The sequence below is a fragment of the Schistocerca americana genome, chromosome 3 (genome assembly GCF_021461395.2).
Source record: "Schistocerca americana isolate TAMUIC-IGC-003095 chromosome 3, iqSchAmer2.1, whole genome shotgun sequence".
In the NCBI taxonomy this organism is placed as follows: Eukaryota; Metazoa; Arthropoda; class Insecta; order Orthoptera; family Acrididae; genus Schistocerca; species Schistocerca americana.
The window spans coordinates 546,195,199-546,215,295 of record NC_060121.1 but is presented as its reverse complement, the minus strand read 5'-3'; the positions used below and the strand labels follow the sequence as shown (position 1 = coordinate 546,215,295).

At 41.8% G+C, this 20,097-nt stretch overlaps 1 pseudogene; it reads left to right on the top strand.

Annotated features, from left to right (window-relative positions):
• The first annotated feature begins 3,490 nt into the window (after positions 1–3,490).
• On the top strand, positions 3,491–3,610 carry LOC124607596 (annotated as a pseudogene).
• The last annotated feature ends 16,487 nt before the right edge of the window (positions 3,611–20,097 follow it).

The following is a 20,097-nucleotide window of genomic DNA, read 5'->3' as shown; positions in this document are numbered from 1 at the left end:
CTTATCATGTCATTTCTGGAAACCCAAAATCTGCTCTGTAGGAATCAACATGAATTCCGGAAACAGCGATCGTGTGAGACCTAACTCGCTTTATTTGTTCATGAGACCCAGAAAATGTTAGATACAGTTTCCCAGGTAGATGCCATTTTCCTTGACTTCCGGAAGGCGTTCGATACAGTTCCGCACTGTCGCCTGATAAACAAAGTAAGAGCCTACGAAATATCAGACCAGCTGTGTGGCTGGATTGAAAAGTTTTTAGCAAAGAGAACACAGCGTGTTGTTCTCAATGGAGAGACGTCTACAGACGTTAAAGTAACCTCTGGCGTGCCACAGGGGAGTGTTATGGGAGCATTGCTTTTCACAATATATATGAATGACCTAGTAGATATTGTCTGAAGTTCCATGCTGCTTTTCGCGGATGATGCTGTAGTACACAGAGAAGTTGCAGCATTAGAAAATTGCAGCGAAATGCAGGAAGATCTGCAGCGGATAGGTACTTGGTGCAGGGAGTGGCAACTGACCCTTAACATAGACAAGTGTAATGTATTGCGAATACATAGAAAGAAGGATCCTTTATTGTATGATCATATGATAGCGGAATAAACACTGGTAGCTGTTACTTCTGTAAAATATCTGGGAGTTTGTGTACGGAACGATTTGATGTGGAATGGTAATATAATATTAATTTTTGGCAAGGCGGGTGCCAGGTTGAGATTAATTGGGAGAGTCCTTAGAAAATGTAGTCCATCAACAAAGGAGGTGGCTTACAAAACACTCGTTCGACCTATAATTTAGTATTGCTCATCAGTGTGGGATCCGTACCAGGTCGGGTTGACAGAGGAGATAGAGAAGATCCAAAGAAGAGCGGCGCGTTTCGTCACAGGGTTATTTGGTAAGCAATAGCGCTACGGAGATGTTTAGCAAATTCAAGTGGCAGACTCTGCAAGAGAGGCGCTCTGCATCACGGTGTAGCTTGCTGTTCAGGCTTCTAGAGGGTGCGTTTCTGGATGAGGTATCGAATATATTGGTTCCCCCTACTTACACCTCCAGAGGAGATCACGAACGGAGGCTTTCCGGTAGTCGTTCTTCCCGCGAACCATACGCAACTGGAACAGGAAAGGGAGGTAATGACAGTGGCACGTAATGTGCCCTCCGCCACACACCGTTGGGTGGCTTGCGGATTATAAATGTAGATGTGGATGTAATTTTTCGTCACAACCCTCTTCAATGACCATCTGTTAGTGATCACTCAACACACACTTCCGTCCCCGTTCTGGCTTAGCGAATGATTCTTTTCCGGTTTCTCTGTCCGCTGTATGTCTTAGATACGGTGCCTCTTGAAACACCAAACACTTCGGCTGCCCCGGTTGCGGAAGCACCCATCATATGAGAACCAACAAACTGCCCACTCTCGAATTCACTTAGTTCCGACGCCATGCACTCACAACTACATAGATCACCGTCCTGACAGCGACTGACACTTACAACGCTCTGAGGGCACCGCATTGGTGTCGTTCATGGTCAAGTACAACAGCGCACCCTGCAGGTTTAGCCGGCATCTACATTTACATTCAAGGATACATTTCTTGCGATGCTTCCATATTTTGTCCAACCCCTTATATCGTTACTCTGCATTTCGTACAGAATTACACATTCTTATCCCAAAAAATTAATTTTCGTCTGTTTAATGTCGACAAAGGTAGTTAAGAGTGCTTTATTTGTTGGCATGTTCTCGTAACGAAATGGTGTATTTTATTCTTTATGCAGTTGGTGTATTTGCGAAAACTGATCATCCGAGAGTCGTATCCCTCACTTTCCGCTACTAATTCAGTTGAATGACTAGGACATTCCCTTGTACGAGATATATAACGTGCATTTACCCATCACCTTTGATTGCGTAAACCGGTAGGAGCACCCTCCTATGCGTGAAAAATAGTACCTTTTTTTTCGAATCTCATTTCTGCATGTGTCTCATTATCATCCTAGCCATCTAGCATTGTGAATCTTGGTCATTTTCGTCGTAGTCTTCTCGTCACCTTCGTAACAGTCATCTCGTCGCCTTCGTCTCGCCGCCTACATGTCGCACCGCCGTTGCCGCTGATACCGCCACAACCGACTCTCCATCTCAGTCTTCGTCGCCGCCGCCACCTTTGTCCGCTGTCGTCATCACCAAATCACCCCGGACTTCACTGCTGTCATCCAACACTATCTCGGCCACAATTCGTTGCCAGTAATTATCATCTACTAACTGTTCTCTGTTCTCTGTTCTCTTGTCACACTATGGACACTAATACCACTGCAGTCGCTTATACTATTCCTTGCCCTGTGCAATGCTCTTCCTCCAGTATACCACCTTATATCCATTCTCACCTTCCCGCAGTCTTATTCCCACCCACATCTACTATCTTCACCTACACTAACCCTCCCACGACCTCTTCCCCACCTTATACCACTTGCTTTGCCTATCTTCCAAATTACTCCATGCCGATCACTTCCCCTTCTTCTACATCAGCAAAGATAAAATCTGGCAGCACTACCGTGACAATGTTAGAAGCCACAATACCTGCTACCGTGGCAGTGCTAGAAGCCACAATGCCTCCCATCAAGATACAAGCAGTGGATCCAACTGAAGTCAAATTGGCTTCTCTTTCCAGAAAATTCATTTTATTCTAAAATCACGTGCAAAATCTAGACATTTTATTTCAATCATATTTTAAATCCATCTCAGAATTTTTGGTTCTGTTCTGAGATTTTTCAGCTCCAAACTCCAGTTCCTTACAGTTTCATTTCTGGAACACAATTAAACAATAAAATTGACACGCTGTCCTCAAGTTTAGCAGCAGTTTTAATTTTTAATGACTGAAATAATTCTCTCGTATATTTCCCTTCAGATATTGTATTTGTTAGAATTTCATGAATTACGTTTGCTGATTTAGCATGAACACTAAATGCTCTAATAAATTTACCTATGGTTTCTCAGCCTACGGGGTCAAATGTCTTCTTGAAATCAATAAATGATATTAATATAGGTTTGCTGGATAGCATTCTCTTGTAAATCATTGATTTTAAGTTAAAAATTTATTCTGTGCAGTAACTTCCTTTTCTAAAACCGGCCTCATATTCTTGCAGCTGTCTAAAGTTATCGAAAGTTTCTTCAACTCTGTTCAGGAGAATTTCCGATAGGATTCTTATGCCTTTGGTAGAAGTGACTCAACTCTGCAACAGTTTATATTTTGTTTGTTCCCCTTTTATGTATTTTGTGGTTTCATGCTGTTTTCCAATCTTACGGAGTTTTTCCATTTTCTGAATTTTCCCATAAATCAAGTGTAGATATCTTCTAACCTCTAGTTTTGATCATTTTGATAGCTCTGTTGTAAACTAGCCTTCGTCACCTTCTTTCTTGTTTCTTAGTATTTGGAATATTTCATAAAATTATAGCTCTACTAGTGGGAAATTCCCCTCAAGATATTCTGGTACTCTTGACTATTGTGCCAACGGCCTTGCCGCAGTGGTATCACCGGTTCCCGTCAGATCACCGAAGTTAAGCGCTGTCGGACTGGGTTAGCACTTTTGGATGGGTGACCATCCGTTCTGCCGAGCGCTGTTGGCAAGCGGGGTGTACTCAGCCGTTGTGAGGCAAATTGAGGAGCTACTTGATTGAGAAGTAGCGGCTCTGGTCTCGCAAACTCATATACGGCCGGGAGAGCGGTGTGCTGACCACATGTCCTTCCATATCCGCATCCAGTGACGCCTATTGGCTGAGGATGACACGGCGGCTGGTCGGTACAATTGGGCCTTCACGGTCTGTTCAGTACAATTGGGACTTCATGGCCTGTTCAGGTGCAATTTAGTTAGTTTTAATGCTGTGCAATTCATCATAACGGTGAGGCTACGGTCTCTTAAAATCTGTCACAGATTGTACCATCAGACGCGGGCAGCCTAAACTTGAAATTGTGGTTACTTTAGAATTGCAATGTTCTTTCTGTTCGCGATTTCTTGTTGTAACTTTTATTTTTTTCGGAATTGTGGAACTTTTTAGGTTTATACTTCGTGGCCTGTTCTGGAGGGGAGATTTTTGAATATTACTGGTGGAACTGGACAGTTTGAGGATCTGTTAGAAGTTTTTGATAATATTTGATAATTTTTCTTGTCATTTGAACTTATTTTTCTCTATCATCTTCGGAACAAGTACTTGGTTGTTGAAGTACATGCTCAACAGCGTCATGAAAATTTGTAATTTTATTCATGGTGAAATATATTGATTTTTTTTTTGTTTAACATGAGAACTTTCAAAGATTCATTTGATTTTCTGGATTAAGTTGAATGCTTCTTTTCTTCTCAGAATTTTTTCAACTCTTCTTCTTTTGATAAATTTTCCCATATTCTCCACTACTGATCTTTTAGTTCTATTGCTTTAACACTCCTCATTCCATCGTAACCCTTTTTATGCTTTATCAATTTTAATGTTTACTTTGTCTTTTTAGCAGTTCGTTCTTGGAATTTGTGCCAATTACCTTTATTAGTTGTTTCAGTTTCTTCTCATATTTTTTTTAGAATTTCATTTTTAGTACTGGCTCTAATGGAGTTGTCTCAGATAGCTAACTGAGTTTTGTTTCTCACTGTTACTATATACTTTTGGTTGTAACGCCATTAATTCTTTAAAACTAAAACTATTTTTAAAGAGAGCGTAATAATCTACGCAAAAAATTTTAGGAAATGGCACACAAAGTAAGTAAACTTCTAGCCCAACCTACCTCCAGTCATAATTCATTGCAGCCTTTTTGATATTCCAGATATAATAAGTAGTATCAACAGGTGACGATAATGGTGTCGTTCTCTATTTCTATACTGTCACTTCTTTTAGGTCGCTCACTACGTGATATCACATCACCAGATGATGGACCACTTGGCAATAATAATATGGCTGGAAATGACCTTACTATATTGGCCTATCGTTTACGAAACCAGAGTTTCAAAATGTAATACATATGTGGCAGTTTTCCCAAATATAAACGGCAAAACGTCACGCAAAAATTCAGTTCAGAATGGTGGTTTTCGCAAATGAAACCAGTAGATAAGAAGGAAGAAAAATAGCCTTGAGCGTTCCGTCGACAACAGAGTAATCAGAAACGGAAAATGTATCTAACCGTTACATTATAACTATAACGCGCATCGAGTCGGATGAGGGCTGTACCCTATTTCCACTCATACCACTAAAATTCCGGAATTGTCCTACTGCGAAGACCCAAACGTGATCACAGACACTAACAGTAAGAGACGGGCGCTCTCGTTATGAAAGACAGCGATGTAGACTTAACACAACTTGCTGTCATAACTGAAAGGAAGAACGTGTCTACTCTTACCATACAGGTAGAGAAAAAGCAGGAGGTTGTTTCACAGAATCGCATATATACAGCTTTCGCCCATGAAATCTTATACAGTCATTACAAAAAGGAAGACCATAACGATACAGCTACAGCTAGCTGTAAGAATTCTCCGAACCAGAGTCGTTAGAATGTAAGACCCTATAGTGGGGAAAGAAGTATGATGATACTTGTAGCGCAGGTGGTTTGTCCAATATAAACAGTATTACATTATGACGAGACCAATAATATCAATTTCCCGTCTGCCACAGAAAAATGCTCTAGATAAAATGAGATCATAAGACTCGAGTGCAGTTATAAATTTTTATCATCATTTTTTCGTATTTTAAGCCAAGAAAAAGATCAAGCTGTTAGTTGAAGAAAAAAAGTTGGTGGAATGTATGATCCAACGGAGCCAGAGGAACCACATTCCAACCGAACATTCACGGCACAATAAGCCATTTCGAAGCACCAGCAACGCTCCCGGACCGTCCGAGGCGCCAGCAAAAAATAACTGCAGCATCAGTGCTGCAAGTAGGAGTAAGCAGACGGTAATTACTCGCTTCGAAGGTCTGAAGTGGTAGCAATCATGTGTTAGATCTTGAAGAGACATTAAGCAAATTGCTGTTTTCCTTACTGACAATGTAGAACAAGTTAACTGTGTTGTATAGATAGCGATAAAACTCGTCAAGTATTTCTTTCTGCATTGTAAAACTTGTGTGGGACGTTAAGTGCCTAAAAAGATTACTGCCCGTTTATAGCCTTTACCATTTCTCTGGAGATAACAAAAGGAAGAGACGCACTGACAAGTACTTAAATATCTACATATTACTCCTTTTTCAGTTCTCTGACTAATAATTAAAAAGTTTTCATTCCTGGTTTCACATCCTCGGTTAAAGAAGTTAAGGGATCAGATAACATCGTTGTCATCGTTCGTCTTGCATTGTTTCAAAATATCAGAGATACTATCGATGGATAACTGAAGTCAGATTTCGTGTACTCCATTACTATGACAATATTGCCAGTCGTGAGCAATTTTTAATTAGTGAATTTGTTAGACGGGTCCATATTAGATCATTTTCATAAATAATATGACAAAATACAATTGATTAGTCTTACTGAAATGTACACGATCTCCACATGCAACAATCTCTGACTTTCAGTACACTGAGGAGCCAGCACGTGCTGCAATTAGACATTCTAAACGTCGTGCGCTGGAGTCAAAATGCCCCAGCTATGTTCCTGGATAGTTGTCTCCACGTGATTTGCATACAATCTCATAAAGCTCGAATGAATTCTCCTCCATTTTTTTCAGTTTATTTCTATTTACTACTCCAATATATTTCCAACTTTTCACAGTCTTTTATTGTTTATATTATGTTATGACCGTAGTTCAATCTTCATAAATTTTACAGACTATAAGCACGCTGTAACGGTCAAAGAAACTACCAAGGAAAAAGCGAGATATTTTTTCAAGGTGCTTCCCACAAGTGGCAGACGAAAGATGGAAACCACTGGTTAGGAGCCGCTAAACATGGCATCTCTTATGTAGCGAATGGCAAACAGTTGAAGCAGCGTGGAAGTTAGCCACATCAGTCCTACTCGACACCCAGCCGCGTTAGAGACGTTCTTGCTGACACAATTGGCAGCCCTGCGTACTAAATTTCGCACCTCAAACGGTGTAATGGTGATTTCTACGTACTATACCGTATACGCACAATAAGTAAAATTTTGTTATGTGTTACTTTTTTTGCGTTGTAATTTTAATGGCATACATTTCATTATGAACCCGTTTCTACAACCACTCAAATCCTTGGTTCCATTCCTATTTTTAACACCGAGCAATCTATAATTACACTTCCAATACTTACTACAGTACTGTGGACGTGTACAGGAATGTGAGATGCGAAAATACGCAATACTGAACCGTTTTGTATTACTTCGTATGACACCTAGTACTCCATCCTTGTTTCCCCTGCCCCGTTCTCAATTGTATACGTTTCTCAAAGATTTTTAGAAAATAGAAACTGAGGCCACCTCCGTCTGTATAAATTTGTTATCATCTACATGCTGTCTTCGGTTCCGTACAATCTACTTAAATGTCACTACAAGATTGTAGTATGCTGCTTGGAAAACGTTACCTGCATTTATGGGCCAGAGGAGGCTTACACGAATTCCGTTTCCACAGGAGATAGGGCTGGCAATCACACTTTGTTTGCAGGATAACGATTATTCATTCCAACAATGAGTTCTATTCTTGAAGATAAAGTTTTTTTAATGTTGCTGAGGTTTTAAAGTACCTGAGGGATTTTCATGCAAGTGTCATGTTAATGTGAATTTTATTTCATTCCTCACGTAACTTAGCTGTTTTGAGGCACTATTTTCAGATGTAAAAAAGAAAAAAGATACCATTTACTAGATTTTAACCTCTTGGAAATTGTTTGAAAATGAATAAGTGTTCATTTTCAGTATTTCAGAGTCAAGAATTTCATTTTAAAATACAATTTTTGCAAGGTTTTCCAGTTAATAGACTCCATTTTTTTAAAAAATGTTTTGATCTACTCAGCCATCCGCTCCCATACTTTTATTAATGTAATCATATGAAAATGCAGGCGGAGAGCCTTACAAACAAAAAAGCATCATGGAACAAAGAGAATACATTGTCGATGAGCTCCGTGTGTCGACGCAGACAACAATTTAATCTGCCGGCCGCCTCACTGCAAGACGCCGGTAACTTGCCTTCTTCGTCGTCCCAATTCGAAGTCGCACACGTAGTCCGAATATCACGTCGTCGTCCATCGCCCAGCCCCATTCGCAATATTTACGCCGTCATCAGATATATATGATGGCAATAAACATCCATTTACAGTTTCTAATACCCATGATATTCCACATCATAAACCTATTTTGCGTCTTCTACATCCATTCCCACACGCTGCACAGAAGGAATAATCAAGTTAAGCAGTTGTGTTTACTGGTAACTTGTGGTACAGCTGTCTCTCAGCAACCGATGGGCAAATGGTTTCAGTGGATGAGAGCTCTAGAGAATGTGCTGGCCACTGCAACAGTAGAACATCCTGCGTATCAAGGTAGGTAAAGGCAGCACGGACAACATGTGGTCTTGCGCTATCTTGTTGAAAGATAACGTGATGGAGAGTTAGAAGTTTGGGCACAGTCATTGGCATCAATACATCAATGATGTGGACTGCTGTCGAAATTACCGACAGTTCAAACCAGGGATTGTAGTGTTGTGAACCCAATGGCACCCCGTACCAGCAGGCCTGGTCTTGGGCTGTATAACGATGACATATGCAATCTGGCAACGTTAGATCTTTGTGGGTTCTCCACATATGGATACATCGGCTGCGATGACATGTTGTGTGCCTTCTCACTGCTGCCGGTTCAAGGGAATACACAGCAACGGTCACTGAGGTTAAAGCTGTGCTCTAGACGTCGTCGAACTGTTCATGTAGATCCTTGTCTTCCTGCCAAGTTCCTGTTCGAGATACCTGATGTGGTTGTACGATCGTGTACGGCCTAATGAATAATATGTCGGTCCTCTCGGGCACTGCTTGCTTGGAGCCGGTAAGATCCAGCACTGGGTCGAGTATAACTCTACTGAACCTATCGATTCAAATTTACGTGACAGGCTGGGGACTCAGGCAATAAGAGAAACACTTAAACACTATGTTGTACGAGGGAGAACCACAGCCGTAAGACATCTTGAATAATAACAACTTGGCTGTCCTTGCAAGTAAATTATTTAACGACCGCTTACTTATCCTAGAAGCCACATTATCAGCTTAGATCTGTTAAATTTAAAAAAAAGTGTTCGCTACAATTGTTGCCGGATTACAGGTACAAACCATAGTGAGAAACAGAGCTGATTACTTGCATCGGGAATCATGACATTAAAGTTGCAACATGGACGGGTTCCAACACTGCTTGTCTAGAATGAATGACATTTAGGGGATCGATAGGTAAATAGAAAGTATGGGTACACGTTTCCTCGACCATGCTTTTTTTAACTAAAAGAACCGTGAAGAAATGTCCTCCCAACCTAATATGATACAAGACCAATAATGGGCTAGAAAAGCCAGTCAAAAATTAAAAATACCTACCATGAAGAACGGACGACACTAGGCGGAAGGTAACTGGTTAACCATTTAAATATATGGCACATTCCATCCTGAGCACCTAAAAATTAATGAAAATATAGTAAGTATCTACAAGTACCCACTTAGTAACAAAAACAGTAAGTTTGTATTAAAATGACAGCAGAAAGCGATGCATGGAGATGTAGGCGAGAAAGTTCTCAGCTATAGACTAAGCGATAAGCAGTGTCGGTGGCTCAAATCGGGTTTAAGCTTGCGCAAAAGAATGCTCAAATGTGTGTGAAACATTATGGGACTTAACTGCTAAGGTCATCAGTCCCTAAGCTTACACACTACTTAACCTAAATTGTCCTAAGGACCAACACACACACCCATGCCCGAAGGAGGACTCGAACCTCCGCCGGGACCAGCCGAAACTTGCGCACTGTGCCAATATGGCCTATAGAAATTCTCGCGGCCTGGCCACATTCGTAGGCAAAAAAGAAATAACGTAGTAAAACCATTACAGGTGACAAAGAACCAAGAGCAAAAGGTCACTTTTAGTATTATTCTTAGTAGGTGCTTCATTAACATATGACAAATCGTATTACTTTCTTCGCACGGCTTTTCACAAGAGCAGCCAAGCTGTTGTTATTCAAGAACAGGAGCAATATTTCTGAATGATAGTCCACATCTCGATAGTCACACGATCATGAAGATACTCAATTCCTATGCGTGCCGTCATACACTTCTTCTTCTCCCGAGTCATAACACGATCTTTACATGTAGTGACTATACAAGGGAAATGAACTTGAAAGCTGTATTGTAGAAAGGGAAGAGGGCGTAGACGAAGAAGAGATAGCAGATAATGCTATTAGAGTATGACACGAGAAAGTTAAAGTAGTGGACGAGTTTTGCTGTTTGGGCAGTAAAATAACTGATGATAGTTGAATTTTCAGAGGATATGAAGTGTAGACTGGCAACACAAGAAATGCGTTACTGAAGAAGAGATTTTGTTAACATCGTATAAACTGAAGTGTTGAATAATATTTTCTGAAGACACTTGTCTCGATTGTATCCATGTACGGAATTGAAACGTGGAGGATAGGCAATTTAGACAAGCAGAGAATAGAAGCTTTTGAAAAGTGGTGCTGCAGAAGAATGCCGAAGATTAAACGAGAAAATGATGTGACTAAAGGTGAGGTACTGAACAGATTTGCGGAGGAAAGAAATTTGTGGCACAATTTGAGTAAAAGCAGGGATCGGTTGATAGGACACATTCTGTGCGATCAACAGATAGCCAATTTAGTATTGGAGGGAAGTGTGGGGAATAGAAATCGTAAAGGGGACTAACAGGGGAATATGGTGAGCAGATTCATATGGATATAATTGCAGCAGTTATTCGGAGATGAAGAGGCATGCAGAGGGTAGAGTAGCATAGAAAGCTGCATCGAATCAGTCTTCGGACTGAACATCACCACAACAACGGTAGTACTATCTTCCCTCAAACAACCAACATTGAAATGCGACTTCTCAATGAGGAATCCGCCTTGCAGTTTTTCCTTTAGTTGCAATACATAACGTAGATAGCGTTACTCCTACATACACTGCTAGTGTGTGCTGAAACTCTAATCACTTGCATATCCAAACATTTAATACACTTTATGTTATGTGACGTTTGTTGTTTACTGCATTCATTGTGTTTCAGTTTTACTGACCAACTGTGTGCTTTATAAAGTAGTTGCTTTAGTGCTGGCTGACGTGTGGAGACCGCCATGCCCTCGCACTGCTTGGGCACTAAGTCTGTTCCCAAACGGCCGGCATTATCTGCGATGCTGCCATTGGTGGATTCGGCGGCTGGCGCTGGCGCCCGCTCCCCTCAGAGAGAGGCAGAGGCGGAGGAGGCCGCAACATCTGCCTGTTGTCTCGTCTCCGCATCTCGCGCCATTGTTCCCTTCCGTCTGTGCCTGATTACGTTCCCGTGCAGATGCGCTCCCGCTTGCCCTCGCCGCTCGTCTGCCCACTCCTTGTGGCTTGGCTCATTATTTGACATTTCAGTAGACGAAAGAGATTCCTTCGTGGTTTTTCATCCTCAGGAAGGAACACCTATCTTAGGTTGTAAATATTCTCCCCAGCAGAGAAGAGCAATACCATGCATAGATTTGACAGATTTCACCTCTGTTTTGATGCTTTCATATGAGGACAGGAACTGGGACCAAACAGCATCATGAAAACCAGTGAGTAGCTATTATAAGCGCGATACGATATTGTAGTGCCCCTGTTGCATGTCCGAAGGAACGGGCACTGCAATATCGTATTTATCTGCCGACACCGGGCAACAGGCTTTCAATTACAATGTCTTCACTATGTGGCATTATACAGAGGCGTCCAAAAAATATATCCACTGTTTAAAAGTCCATAACTGGCAAACTAATCGACGGAGTTGTCTCATCTTTGGTAGTGTAATAGTTTGTAGTTCCGGCAATCTCCACACAAGCGTTGTATTGCGTTTTTTTCTTTTGTCAGATGACAGTCGCCAGATAGTCAGTGTTTTGTTCTTAGTTGCACCAAGTGACTCGAGTAAACATGGCTGGCGCAAGGCTTGCATTCGATGAAAGGAAGTCAGTTTTGAAGTAGTATTTTAAGTACGAAAACATTAATGAGGTTCAACGGCAATGGCGAAATAAGTATCAAACAGAGCCACCGACACGTTTAACGATTCATCGCATTCGGGACAAATTTGAAGCCGAAGCCTGTGTTAAAGATGTACACAAACAACGATCTGGATGACCTGTAACAGTAACAACTCCAGCTAACTCCAGTCGTGTGTAACAACAATTCACTCGCTCACCACAGAAGCCTGTGAGACAGTGTGCCCTTCACGGGCGGAGTGAGTCGCTCAAGCGTTCGGCAAATTTTGAAGACAGCAAAGTGGAAGTGGTACTTCCCACGATTGCTACACGCAATGAACGGGGACGACCCATATCGTAGAATGGAGTACTGCGAGTGGTTTTCTAACATGGTGCGAAACGATGAAGAGTTTGCAGAGATGATTGCGTGGCCTGATGAGGCACAGTTCAAACGCAATGGTACAGTAAATCGCCACAATTGCATCTACTGGGCCGCCGAAAATCCGAACGTCCATGTAGACAAAGCCGTGAATTTGCCAGGAGTAAATGTGTGGTGTGGGTTGTCTTACCGGGGCTTGATTGGACCATTCTTCTTTGACACGGTGGATAAACTTCGAGAATCCATCGTACATTCATGCGAAAAATCCAACTGAACACGTTGCAGTCAGTAGTTCGTGCTGCAGTTCGTCGGCATCGTTTGTGTGTGGATGTTAATGGTGACCATTTCGAACACCTACAGTGATATCTGTAAGTTGGACTTTAAGCTACACTTTCACCAAAAATGAGACAACTCCGTTAATTAGTTTGCAAGTTATGGACTTTTAAACAGTGTATACATTTTTTTGGACCCCTCAGTACATAATGGAGATGCGAGTGCAGTTTGTAGACACATGGTTAACGGCATATGGAAGTTTGGGTCTGGCGGTGCAGCATGCTCGGGTAGACTATTAGTGAGCTGACCGCTCGCGATAAGCGTGAAATACGAGTTCGAGTCCCGAGTCAAAACAAATTTTCATTGTCATGATTCGATCATAGAGCTGATGGTAGTCCATATTCGTAAGTGCGAATACATTGCATGCATTAAAAGCGATCTGAATCAAGTCATTCACTGAGGTGTCTGACGGGAGTAGCTCAGTTGACAGAACAAACTCTGTCTGTATTGCTTGCTTTTTCGGTTCACAGCTGCTTAAAACAGCGGTCAATACTATGTTTAGTGCATCTGTCATACCAGTACAAAATCATAAACACAATTATGCAAGTATTTCAGTGATCATTAACTCCACGTGTCAATTCTGCTTTCATAGACTTCTGGAGGGCATCGTTGTGTGGGTGTGAATCATGGAGTGTCGGGGGAATCAGAGAAAAAGAGAATCCAAGCGCCTGACATGTGGTACTATAGAAGGTTGCTGAAAATTACGTGGACGGCTAACTTAAGAACTGAGGGAATTCTTTGCACAATTGATGCGAATAGAAATATGTGGAAACCATCGACGGAAGGAAGGGATAGAATAATAGGAAATGAGTTAGGGCGTAAAGGAATAACTTTCATGGTAGTCTAGGGAACTACAGAGGGTAAAAACTGCAGGGAAAGGTAGAGTACATGTAATAAATAATTGAACATCTTGTCTACATCTGCATCTACATCTACATGGCGGAGGGTACCCTGAGTACCTCTATCGGTTCTCCCTTCTATTCCAGTCTCGTATTGCTCGTGGAAAGAAGGATTGTCGGTATGCTTCTGTGTGGGCTCTGATCTCTCTGATTTTGTTCTCATGATCTCTTCGCGAGATATACGTAAGAGGGAGCAATATACTGCTTGACTCTTCGGTGAAGGTATGTTCTCGAAACTTTAACAAAAGCCCGTACCGAGCTACAGAGCGTCTCTCCTGCAGAGTCTTCCGCTGGAGTTTATCTATCATCTCCGTAACGTTTTCGCGAATACTAAATGATCCTGTAACGAAGCGCGCTGATCTCCGTTGGATCTTCTCTATCTCTTCTATCAACCCTATCTGGTACGGATCCCACACTGCTGAGCAGTATTCAAGCAGTGGGCGAACAAGCGTACTGTAACCCACTTCCTTTGTTTTCGGATTGCATTTCCTTCGGATTCTTCCTATGAATCTCAGTCTGCCATCTGCTTTACCGACGATCAACTTTATATGATCATTCCATTTTAAATCACTCCTAATGCTTACTCCCAGATAATTTATGGAATTAACTGCTTCCAGTTGCTGACCTGCTATTTTGTAGCTTAGTGATAAGGGATCTCTCTTTCTATGTATTCGCAGCACATTACACTTGTCTACATTGAGATTCAATTGCCATTCCCTGCACCATGCGTCAATTCACTGCAGATCCTCCTGCATTTCAGTACAATTTTCCATTGTTACAACCTCTCGATACACCACAGCATCATCTGCAAAAAGCCTCAGTGAACTTCCGATATCATCCACCAGGTCATTTATGTATATTGTGAATAGCAACGGTCCTATGACACTCCCCTGCGGCACATCCGAAATCACTCTTACTTCGGAAGACTTCTCTCCATTGACATGCTGCGTTCTGTTATCTAGGAACTCCTCAATCCAATCACACAATTGGTCTGATAGTCCATATACTCTTACTTTGTTCATTAAACGACTGTGGGGAACTGTATCGAACGCCTTGTGGAAGTCAAGAAACACGGCATCTACCTGTGAACCCGTGTCTATGGCCCTCTGAGTCTCGTGGACGAATAGCGCGAGCTGGGTTTCACACGACCGTCTTTTTCGAAACCCATGCTGATTCCTACAGAGCAGATTTCTAGTCTACAGAAAAGTCATTATACTCGAACATAATACATGTTCCAAAATTCTACAGCTGATCGAAGTTAGAGATATAGGTCTATAGTTCTGCACATCTGTTCGACGTCCCTTCTTGAAAACGGAGATGACCTGTGCCCTTTTCCAATCCTTTGGAACGCTACGCTGTTCTAGAGACCTACGGTACACCGCTGCAAGAAGGGGGGCAAGTTCCTTCGCGTACTCTGTGTAAAATCGAACTGGTATCCCATCAGATCCAGCGGCCTTTCCTCTTTTGAGCGATTTTAATTGTTTCTCTATCCCTCTATCGTCTATTTCGATATCTACCATTTTGTCATCTGTGCGACAATCTAGAGAAGGAACTACATTGCAGTCTTCCTCTGTGAAACAGCTTTGGAAAAAGACATTTAGTATTTCGGCCTTTAGTCTGTCATCCTCTGTTTCAGTACCATTTTCGTCACAGAGTGTCTGGACATTTTGTTTTGATCCACCTACCGCTTTGACATAAGACCAGAATTTCTTATGATTTTCTGCCAAGTCAGTACATAGAACTTTACTTTAGAATTCATTGAACGCCTCTCGCATAGCCTTCCTCACACTACATTTCGCTTCGCGTAATTTTTGTTTGTCTGCTAGGCTTTGGCTATGTTTATGTTTGCTGTGAAGCTCCCTTTGCTTCCGCAGCAGTTTTCTAACTCTGTTGTTGTACCACGGTGGCTCTTCTCCATCTCTTACGATCTTGCTTGCCACAAACTCATCTAACGCATATTGTATGATGGTTTTGAACTTTGTCCACTGATCCTCAACACTATCTGTACTTGAGACAAAACTTTTGTGTTGAGCCGTCAGGTACCCTGTAATCTGCTTCTTTTCACTTTTGCTAAACAGAAAAATCTTCCTACCTTTTTTAATATTTCTATTTACGGCTGAAACCATCGATGCCGTAACCGCTTTATGATCGCTGATTCCCTGTTCTGCGTTAAGTGTTTCAAATAGTTCGGGTCTGTTTGTCACCAGAAGGTCTAATATGTTATTGCCACCAGTCGATTCTCTGTTTAACTGCCCAAGATAGTTTTCAGATAAAGCACTTAAAAAAATTTCACTGGATTCTTTGTCTCTGCCACCCGTTATGAACGTTTGAGTCTCCCAGTCTATACCCGGCAAATTAAAATCTCCACCCAGAACTATAACATGGTGGGGAAATCTACTCGAAATATTTTCCAAATTATCCTCCAGGTGCTCAGCCACAACAGCTGCTGAGCCAGGGGGCCTATAGAGACATCCAATTACCATGTCTGAGCCTGCTTTAACCGTGACCTTCACCCAAATCATTTCACATCTCGGATCTCCGTCAATTTCCTTCGATACTATTGCACTTCTTATCGCTATAAACACGCCTCCCCCTTCACTGTCCAGCCTGTCTCTGTCTGTATATGTTATTCTACGATGGTGAGACTGGCAGGTTGTCGCAGTAGAAAATGGGGGGGGGGGGGATAGGATATCATTGATTTGTCTGGTTCATGGTTCCCGCCACAACTTCCACTACTGCAAGGTAAGAAATGAGGTGGCCTCCTGCAAAATAGGCAAGGATGAAGGTGGAAAGCATTAACAAGGGTCAGGATGACAGAACATGTGTTAAGACATCAGGGAATAGCTTCCGTGGTACTTGGGGAACTTGTGGAGGGGAGAAACTGTAGGGTAAGACACAGATAATATAGCCAACAAATAATACAGGAAGTTGTGTGTAAGTGCTACTCTGAGATGAAGAGGTTGGCACAGTAGAGAAATTCGTGCCACAGCAGACCACTTGAACACTGATGACTAAATGATTAAGAAAGAGGACCGGGGGGGGGGGGGGGAGGGGGGGCTGGTGGACAAGTTAAGGTGAAGTGGCATAAATGTCGTATGACGCCGGGACCAGATCACTGCCATCTGAGGGATTTTTAGAAGTAAATACTACAGATCAGCTCCTTGGGCGAGGTATCCGTGCCGGTCGAAGCGGCCGAGCGGTTCTAGGCGCTACAGTTTGGAACCGCGCGACCGCAACGGTCGCAGTTTCGAATCCTGCCTCGGGCATGGATGTGTGTGATGTCCTTAGGTTAGTTAGATTTAAGTAGTTCTGAGTTCTAGGGGACTGATGACCTCAGAAGTTAAGTCCTATAGTGCTCAGAGCCATTTGAACCATTTTTGAGGCATCCGTCACAGCAGCTCTGCGGTGCCGTCATTCAAGCCTACGAGTAGAAGGTAGAGCAGTTATATGTCGACCACGGAGGTAACTCGTAGTCTCATTGCAATAATATCTAGTTGTAGTGAACAGTGATACATGACCGTCTTTGAAAAGGTTAGTAACGACTCTGAGAGCCGAAGCTAGAGTAGCTTCATGAATACCAGGTCCTAATTCCAGGATAACAAGGCGCATCTACTTGAAATTTCATTTCATAAAATTAGCAACCAGTTATAAGATCTGGTTATAAGTTATAAGTACTGGTTTGTCACGACAGATCATTTTAACTGTAAACAAGAGGTCCAATACTTAGCAATAATTGTTTACGCAAACTTTGTTTCAGTTATAATTACAATTACAATTACTGTTATTGCATTGGGTAGCAAGACAGCACGTTTAGTTGCTAACATAAGGAATCATCAATTTATTAACAAAAATCACAAGAGTTGACTTGTAACGACTGCTCTCTCTGATAGCTGCCAACTTAAGCCAGCATATGACACTGCGTGTGGTTATGTACCTAATTTTCAGCATTCTTCTATAAAACACATCTCAAACGATACGATTTTCTTTTTTTTCGGGTCCCGCTCAGTCCATGATTAAATATTACCTACGCCATTTAGTGTATTTGATTAGAGATGTTCCGAAGTTCTGTCAGACTATGACTGTAGTTCTGGATCTCCTTCGTCTCATGAATCGATATTTATTCATTCTTCTATGACATCAGCCGACAGATCCTTGCCGTCATAGAGGCAACAGTATATTTCATCGACTTACCAGCTATCTCTCTCTCTCTCTCTCTCTCTCTCTCTCTCTCTCTCTCTCTCTCCTGCTCTCTTAATTTTGACATATTTTCTTTCCAGCTTCAGCGAAGGTGGTTTTGACTTTTCTATGTGCTGAATCTGTTCTTCCTAATCTCATTTCTTCCGTTACAATAATTTTGCCTTACCTTCCCTGAACTTCTTATTTCTTTCATTCCTAAATGACTTACGTTGCCATATTATTCTCTTTTCTTCAGCATATTTGTACTTTCCTCTTCCGTCCGTAAACTGTAGTATTTCTTCTGTTAATCAAGGTTTATTTATAGTTACCCTCTTTCTATGCATACAGGGCTTTCACAAGTATGCCCAGAACTCCAGAAGATGACTGCGCGAAAACTGCAGTATATACAGAAAATTGACACATACCATGGGATAGAGCATCTCTTCAGGCTTTTAGTTTGTATCAGAGGTGCTCAATATGGGCACCATTTTTGACGTGACATATGCCAATATGTGAATGCAATTCAGTGACGTCACTGGTATGAATTTCCCAAGAAGGCGTTGCAGAAGCCCACTTCGGAAACCTATTCGTTGGGTTGCCTGTATAAGGCGAGAACTAATTCGATGCACCAATATAGAGCAGATGATTTGCTTACATCAGTGCCGGTCATGGTGTGCCAAACGGCTCGCGTGCTGGGTGTGCGGACTATGTGCGGGCTGAGGCTCGTCCTGTCTTGGCTATGTTCGGCCTTTCTCGGAAGCACTGCGTACAGCACGGCATTTAATTTAGTACTACGCTGTGGGATTTTTCTGTCTACGTAATTCTTGTCAGTAATGCAGAATCACTGCGCCAGCGCTGTTTACCCTACGGTATTTGTTTGTGGTAAGAAGGACATCCACATGCCCAGAGAGTGTTGGCAAACAAGGGGCAGCCTAGCGATCTATTATCAGAAGTCTTTAAAAATGAATGGGGATGACAAAAGGGGGGATGACAAGTCTCAGTATCTATTATGTAGTTACATAGTCAACAGGTACTGCAAATTTGCTACGAAGCATCATTTCAGTACTGTACAGAAAGAATTCAAAGATTCAGTTGACACTGAAACAGCAAAAAATTGCAACGGTTTTAGACGGACTCATTGCTCTGTACATCAAGAAATACCTTGTTCTAAATTTGCAGTCATGGAGCACGTGAAGAAATTGCTGGTAAGAATAGTAAAATTTCTGAAGTCGCACGCATTATACCAGTGTCATTTACAACAGTTTTAGATGGATCTGAACGTAGAATATGCAGACTTTATGTATTACTGCAACGTACGTTCGTTCAACCAAGACAAGTCAAGTCAAGGGGTTTGCCTTCACCGATTTTTCTTTCTATGGTATATCTGCCAATACAAGTCTTTTTTTTGTCTTTAGTTTCTATACAGTCGTCTTGTGAAACCCCAGAGATTGTGGGTGGCTGCAATTAAAGTGCAGCTACTCTCAGAGGTCCAGTGTGGAATGTAATTATCGTATAACAGTGAAACCTAGTAGATAATCTAATAGGTTAATGCAGAACCAATTTCGGATACAAAACTTTCGTTCCAGTTTTGGACATCAGGTGCAAATATGGCAATGTGAATGCAAGACAGACGTATAGAAATATTGCCTCATGTAATGGATTAGGATGTGGACAAAAAAGGGCAAAGAAGCCAGAAAGGCGTCGTCTTCATTTTATTATTAACTCCACCTTACACAATTTGTTCTGTATGAGCCCTGGAGATGTCGACGAGATGCTGTAAAGCCCCAGATTTGGCCATATTAGCCAAAGCAGCGCATCTACCAACGTTCACTGCCGTACGATAATTGGAGACCACACTGGACCTCCGTGAGCAGCTGAACTTTAATTATAGACAACTGGTGTTTATGAGTGACTCTGTATTTGTCTCTCCAACTTCTGTAATTGCCGTACTTACAGATGTCTGTTCCTCTTAACTGAAATGCCTACTATTCTATTCATTATTGCAATCTTTAGAGTCTTACTTAACTTCAAGTGAGTGGGATCATTAATCAGTTTTCCAGGATCTCACACCTTTCCACGTTTATTGATCCTAACGATTCTCTTAAATTTCAACCAACTCTTCATCATTACTAAATTGTGTCAGTCTGTAGCCGCTTCTGTGTGAGCCTTACAATACGTGATCTTGGAATCCCTATCTGACCATGATGTAATCCTGCTAGTATC